Raw genomic sequence first — 8,076 nt, 5'->3', positions numbered from 1 at the left:
AGATGCATTTGGAGTTGCTGGCTCCTATAATGGTTTTACTTGTCGAAGAGTTACTCAAAAAAGTTTATACTTCCTCACCAAATCTTTGTGTTATTTATTTTTACTTACTCTCATTGTGGTGGTAATATATGTGGCGATTAATTTAATAATCGTTTGTTTGGTTAATTGAGCTATTTCATAATTGAGGTCTAAACTAAAGCTTTGAAAGACAGAAAATAAAAATTTTAACAAACACAAAGACAAAGTAGCCAGGGAATGGAGAAATGCTACATGCAGTACAGTGAAAATCACTATTAAATTTTGTGGATTTGATGGTAATTTTTACTATCATATCAAGAAATGTACCTAAGAGTAAGCACTTAAAAGTGCATGTAGCATTTCTCCGGGAAGGGGCATCAACAATATGCTGCTTTTTCTAGTAGGAAGAATGCAGGATACCAATCAAGTAGAAGACAAACCAGAAATCAAGATACCAAGGCTCCACAGAAGGCATAAATATGGATGCATGAGAGAAGCAGTAATTCTCATCCACAGTTCTAACTAGCTACTTTCCTCACATGGAGCTCCAAATGTTCCCCTTTCCTATCCTGCTCACCTTCTTTCTCTTTATCTTTGCAGCACTGAAAATAAGCAAGAGATCATCCAAAACCAACTCAACCTCAAATCTACCCCAGGGCCATGGAAGCTTCCTATCATGGGAAACTTGCACCAGTTGGTTGGCTCTCTTCCCCATCGTGCATTGAGAGACCTTGCCAAGATACATGGTCCTCTCATGTATCTTCAGCTGGGAGAAGTTCCCACCATTGCAGTTTCATCTCCAGAGTTAGCCAAGGAGGTGATGAAAACCCATGATTCTAACTTTGCAACAAGGCCTAGCATTCTAGCTTCAGAAATCATGTCTTATGATTCTGCAGACATTGTCTTTGCTCGATATGGCAATTACTGGAGACAACTAAGAAAAATTTGTGTGCTAGAGCTTTTAAGCTCAAAACGTGTTGAACTTTCCGACCAATTAGAGAAGAAGAGCTGTCAAACCTCATCAAATGGATTGCTTCAAAAGCAGGATCTTCTATCAATCTCACAGAGAAATTGTTTTCAACCATGTCTATCATTACTGCAAGGGCAGCCTTTGGTAAGCAATGCAAAGATCAAGACAAATTCCTGTCGGCTGTGCTGGAAGTTTTTATGGTGGCTGGAGGTTTCGAAATTGCAGATGTTTTTCCTTCTGTTAAACTGCTTCATCTGATCAGTGGGATGAGGATAAAACTTGAGAGGTTGCATCAAGTAGCTGACAGGGTGCTGGAAAACATCATCAATGAACATAAAGGGGCCAAGGCAAAAACAAAATCAGGAGAGGCTGCTGCAGCCATAGAAGATTTGGTAGATGTTTTCTTATCCTTTCAAGAGCATGGTGGAAGTGAGTTTTCCTTAACTAACGACAACATCAAAGCTGTAATCCTGGTAATTATATTCACCTTTTGCTGATATCATGATTACCATAATTATCATTATCTTCACCGACCCCAATTTTCCTATAAATACGAGTTTTTTTGTATCGTAAACTTCATCAAAAAATAAGAGCAAGATATAGTTCTTTTGAGCTCTTCCCTAATGATGGACGAGCGTGTCTAATACCAAACAACCCATAAATCTTTATCTTCTCGTGTTCTCTTTCTTCTTTCTCTCAGAACCTACTTGGAGTCACTCAGATATCTTTCTTTCTATTGCTTTAAAGGGATTTTTTTTTTTTTTTTTTGGAAGTGCATGATTCAAACTTCATTGATCCCTTTCAGGACATGTTCAGTGCTGGGAGTGAGACATCAGCCACAACCATGACTTGGGGAATGGCAGAAATGATTAAGAATCCAACAGTGATGAAGAAGGCACAAACTGAGGTGAGAGAAGTCTTCAATAGAAATGGGAAGGCCGATGAAACAGCCATGAATGAGATGAAGTATTTGAAGTTGGTTGTTAAGGAGACCCTGAGATTACACCCTCCTGCTCCTCTGCTAGTTCCTAGAGAATCTAGAGAGAGGTGTGAAATTAATGGGTATGAAATTCCTGTCAAAACTAAAGTCATTGTTAATGCTTGGGCAATTGGAAGAGACCCCAAATATTGGAATGAACCTGAGAAGTTTGATCCAGAGAGATTCCTTGATAACCCTATAGATTATAAGGGGACAAATTTCGAATTTATCCCATTTGGAGCAGGGAGGAGGATTTGCCCAGGGATGACATTTGGGCTTGTCAGTGTTGAGTTTGCACTTGCAATGTTTTTGTACCATTTTGATTGGAAACTTCCTGATGGAATGAAGCATGAAGACATGGACATGGCTGAGACCTCAGGCCTCAGAGCTAGAAGAAAAGCAGATCTGCACTTGATTCCCACTCCATATTATCCGGTTGCCAGTTGAATAATTAAGCTCAAGAATGGAAGATATATAGAAGTTTCATTGCTCTTTGGATCTTTATCATAGCCATATCATGTACAAATCTATTGCAATGTGTTATGGGATTTCTTTGAGTTAAATAATGCATTGCTAATAAAGGTGATCAGTGTATTAAAAAATGCTATAGGGTGTTCGTGACATATGAAGCAAGAGAACTGCTACATGCCTAGGTGAAGTACATTAAAAACATCATACAGCTATCTTGTTCTGCCAAAGACAAACCAGCAGCATATGTCAGGATCTCCCTTTGGTCCCAAAACCAGCAGCATACGTCAGCAGCTATTTTGTTCTACTTGAACTATCACCTGTTTTGAGAAGACTCCTCAAATTTCAAACTCTCAATTTAACTCTATGCAATTTAAAAAAAAAATGAACATGCAAATACAGTAAATAAGTCCCATTACAATTTTTTGCAGAGGATTGTGCTATTATTGAATATAAATAATACTCAATTACGAAATAGAAGTCAAACAAAAACACACTAGTTAACCTGAAGAATGATATATAAAATAAACAAAACAGAGAGAGACGTGGAGTGATGTAGAGGTTGTAAAATCTAGAAGGCATGCATAAAAAAAGAATTTTGAATGTTGAAAGGCATTAAAAGAAAAATATGGGGAGAGTGGGATTGGATGTTGTAAAATGTTTTTTTGCAGCTATATGCCTTGACTTTCGTGTATTTAAATATTACATCACTTCAACATTAATGTGTGTATATATATATATATATATATATATATATAGATGTCGATTATGATGAATCATAGAATCTACTGTTTGTTTATGTTTTTCTTGTCAAGCCCTGCAATTACCCACGTACGTCTCTCTATCTCTCTCTACTTAAACACACTTTTTTATGATATTCAATTTTAAGCATTCTTTAAGTCAAAACTTGGCTTATATATATATATACACGAACACGATAAGAGATAACCATTCACGTGTGAGATATATATACCTCCTAATATACATACCCTCACATGTGTCACTAGTAACATCGTATGAGAAAATTATGCCACTTTGGCACAACTTATTGGATACTGTGTAGATCAATAGTCACTTTTAATGTCGTTAGTATAATGAGACGATAAAAATAATTGGTTAGCGGCTTCTCCTATAGAACTAGAAGGATGAAAATAGTGTGAAGTGGACGTCGTTTCTGCTAAAATGTAGTGAGATTGACGTCCATTTTCTTTTAGGGCAAAGTTTTTTTTCAAATTGGATTAAAATGATTTCCTCCAACCTAATCTATAATAATAACATGTGTTCTTTGAGCATGTAAAAATCACATATTTTTTTAATAATAGGGATAGCATCGACATAAGAAGCTCCTCTTTCAGAAAGTGGCAAGATTACAACCTAGTAGAAGACAAAACATAAATTATGAGGAGAGAATATTTCCAACCTAGAAAGTCGAAACCAAAGTACTTAAAATAAGAAAAGAATATTTTACACTCTAACTAGATCTAAGGCTTCACAGAATGCATAAATATGAGATGCAATGTCACCATTATGAGCAGTAACCCTCCAAGTGATCACATATCATGGAGTTCCAATTGTTATCTTTCCCAATCCTGTTTATGATCATGATGTTTATAATGGTCCTGAAAAAAAGGGAACAGATCCACTTTAAATCTACCCCCAGGGCCATCGAAGCTACCTATAATAGGAAGCATGCACCACTTCATTGGCTCTCTTCCCCATCGTGCACTAAGAGACTTGGCCAAGAAACATGGACCTTTGATGCATGTTCGACTGGGGGAAGTTTCCACCATTGTTGTTTCATCTCCAGAGCTTGCCAAAGAGGTGATGAAAACCCATGATTCCATCTTTGCATCAAGGCCTAGTATCCTAGCTTCAACCATCCTGTCTTATGATTCTACAAGCATTGCCTTTGCACCATATGGCCATTACTGGAGACAACTAAGAAAAATTTGCATACTAGAGCTTTCCCGAGTCCCGACCATTTAGAGAAGAAGAGCTGTCAGGTCATCAAATGGATTTCTTCCAAAGCTGGATCTCCAATCAATCTTACCCAGAAAGTGTTTTCAACAATATTTGGCATTACTTCCAGGGCTGCCTTCGGAAAGACATGCCAAGAGCAAGATAAATTCATATCAATTGTGAAGGAATCTATTGAGTTGGCTGGAGGTTTCAATATTGCAGATGTATTTCTCATATAATGAAGAACATGATCAATGAACACAAAGAAGCAAAGGCAACAACAAGAGCAGGAGAGGCTGCAGCAACAGCAGAAGATTTGGTAGATGTTCTCTTAAAATTTCAGGAGCATGGTGACAGTGAGTTTTCCTTAACTAACGACAACATCAAGGCTGTAATCATGGTAATCTCATTCACCTTCTGCTGATATATCATGCTTTTCTACTTCCACACAATTCCACTCAAACCTCTTCATCAATCTATTTATCTCTTTTTATTAGTTTAAGCTTTTAGGATAAGCATTGATTTAACATGATATTAAAGCTGATGTTCAGAATTCAAACACCGTGAAGTTTGACCTCCATTGTGATGGGGTGTGATGAAATATAAATTAAATGATTAAATTCATCTCTTGCTACAAGCATAAACTTAAACTTTTGAGATAAGTGGTGATTGATTAACACCTTTCAGGACATTTTTGCCGCCAGGGGTGAGACATCAGCCACAACCCTGAACTGTGCAATGTCGGAAATGATAAAGCATCCAAGAGTGATGAAGAAGGCACAAGCAGAGGTGAGAGAAGTCTTTAACAGAAAAGGGAGAGTTGATGAAACAGCCATTGATGAGATGAAATATTTGAAGCTTGTTGTTAAGGAGACCCTGAGATTACACCCTCCTGCTCCTCTGTTACTTCCAAGAGAGTGCAGAGAGAAATGTGAAATTAATGGGTACAAAATTCCTGTCAAAACTAAAGTCATTGTGAATGCATGGGCAATTGGAAGAGACCCCAGATATTGGACTGAACCTTAGAGTTTTGATCCAGAGAGATTCATTGATAGGTCTATTGGCTTCAAGGGGACTAATTTTGAGTTTATCCCATTTGGAGCTGGAAGGAGGATATGCCCAGGCATGGCATTTGGCCTGGTTAGTGTTGAGGTTCCACTTGCACTGCTTTTGTACCATTTTGACTGGAAACTTCCCAATGGAATGAAGCATGAAGAATTGGACATTACTGAGTTCTATGGAGTTACAGTAAGAACAAAATATGATCTGCAATTAATTCCAATGCTTAATTATATATAATCCCTTGCCAGTTGAGTAATCACAGTCATGAACTGTGAGATTTATGAAAAATTTACTCTCTTTAGTTCACAGTATGTGTAAGAAGTTGTGTTAAAAACAAGTACACCTCAGTTGTTGTGGCCCTTCATTGATGTGTTAAGTTAAGCAGCTTGATTTCCTGTGTGTTGGTAGCTGTTAGAGAAAGAAACAGTGTATTTTGTATGTGGAGGAATCTAGTACTCATAATAGAATTTATTGGGCTAACTTTATTTTATATAGGTGAGAGTATGGGCTTCTTTTTCTGTGTCCAAAAATGGCCCATCCCATTATGAACCAAAAAAGGAAAGAAATAAATATAACAATCTTCTACTTGGACAACATAAGTCATTCGATTGCAAATTGAAAAACAAATGCTAGCAAGCGTCTCAAAATATAAAAGAAATGTGTAAAATATGAGAACTCTCTAGTCCTTTTTATAGCATTACTCAAAACTTATTTTGACTCGGATGTCAGGACGGTTACTTGACGACCATCTAACAATTGAGCGCCGCAAGGCTTTTTAGAGCTTCAAACAAGGAACGTCATGACATTCATCTGACTATAAGAATAAAAACTACAAAATATATATCAATCTCTTTTTCACACCAAATACTTAGGTGATGAAGAGATTATACAAGCAGAGTTTTGTACACCTAACATACTTCATTAGAAACTCCAATATAGAAAAATAGTTCTCTTCTAAATATTTCCTGTTAGCCTCTTAAACTGATCAAACACCTTAATAATAACAGCTAAAGATTTCACATCATCTGATTAACATTAAGAAATCATCTGCAAAACGAAAATGAGTGATATGTAAATTTGAGTACTTAGGGATGAAATTTGAACAAACTTGCTCCCTCCACTGCCTTAGTCATTAACTTTGTCAAAACCTCCATTACTATATATAACAAAGAGATAAGGTGACAATTTATCACCCGAACACAAATCTAACGCAAATCTTTTTTTTCTTTTGAAGAAATCAAGTAGACAAAGGGACGTTAGTAATGCTGTAATAACTTAGCGAAAAATGCTAGCTACATTTGCGTTAACACCTTAAAATGACTAATTACTTTGAAACTTTCATAGAATTTTTTATAAAGGTCAATGAATGATGAAACCCAATTAAGAGAGTCATACACTTAATTCTCTTAATTTCATAATTAATGTCTACTTTCAAAGTGCATCTAGCTTTCCATTTCTCTTTCTCTTTACCTTAGGAACAAGTGTAATGATAGTTACAATTACCACTCCCAAAAGCTTACACCATTTGCAAAGAAATTCTTTATTGCTTCAATCACATCAAATCGAAAAATAGGCCAAGCCTTCTGATTGAGCAATAGCTACTACTATCTGAGAGTTGGAAATATGTGCTTAATTGCACTATCTTTTTTTCCTTCTAAGTAGTGCTTGCACTATCTGATTGTCCATATTTTCTTCTTCCTACCCAAAATGACGTCATTGAGATCCAAGTAGATTTTGGTTTATTTGATTAGGTTCCTCCACTTTTACCCATTACTGTTAATAATAAAAGATTCAACCGAACTAAGTCTCATGATTTTTTCCTTCGCATTGAAGAGTTTTCTACGTAAAAATTTAGTATCTTGCTTGATTTATTATTTCTGCAATGTTTGTGAGCTAATTTTGGAGCTAAAAGTTGTTATTGGCCTATTTGAATTGCAAAAAATTAATAAATAAATAAACAGCTATGTATTTGTCATTAGCATTCACCCTAACACAAAGCACCTACAAAGTGAACAAAGAACCCGGCCCTAGGTTTAGAGAAAACCTAGAGAGAAAAAACTGTGCTCCCTCCTCTTTCCCCTCCCCCCCTACTCCCCTCCTCTTTCCTCCCCCTCCCCTTCTTGTTTTTTCCTTTCTTTTTTCATTTTTTTTTGTTTTTGTTTTGTTTTTTCGACTAGTCCAATTGCTTTGGCCATCCATTTGTTTATGTTGTGTTGCCTCCATCCGCCCTTATCTACCACGTGTTGGCCAGTGCGCTTCGCCTACTTCTCCTCAGCTGTGTAGCTGTTTGCTGGTTTTTTATTGTGTTTTTGTTATTTTTTAGTAAGGGTTTGACTTCTCCTTAGATCTGCTTTCATGAGCGATCTTTGGGGTGAAGGTTTTTGTCTCGACTTTTGGGTCAACGAGGATTAGTTTCAGTGTGAGAATTTTGCTCTTATGGCCGATAAAATAAAAATTGAGAATATGGGCTACCTATGTATCAGATTGAGTTTGTCTATAGCATATAATTTATCAGAGTTTTATGCTCTTGATTTTTTTTCAATGAATGAATATGAAAGATTCTCCTCAAAAAAAAAAAAAAAAAACACACACGCACAAAACACTTGCATCCCTTTTTTTT

The 8,076-nt window shown here is 36.4% G+C and overlaps 2 pseudogenes; both read left to right on the top strand.

Moving 5' to 3' along the window:
• Positions 1-557: 557 nt before the first annotated feature.
• LOC132174601 (cytochrome P450 71D9-like) lies at positions 558-2,414 on the top strand (annotated as a pseudogene).
• A 1,580-nt stretch (positions 2,415-3,994) lies between these two features.
• LOC132176263 (premnaspirodiene oxygenase-like) lies at positions 3,995-5,712 on the top strand (annotated as a pseudogene).
• The last annotated feature ends 2,364 nt before the right edge of the window (positions 5,713-8,076 follow it).

This window comes from Corylus avellana, chromosome ca3 (assembly GCF_901000735.1).
Source record: "Corylus avellana chromosome ca3, CavTom2PMs-1.0".
In the NCBI taxonomy this organism is placed as follows: Eukaryota; Viridiplantae; Streptophyta; class Magnoliopsida; order Fagales; family Betulaceae; genus Corylus; species Corylus avellana.
The sequence above is the reverse complement of the archived record's forward strand: the minus strand, read 5'-3'. Positions and strand labels throughout refer to the sequence as shown.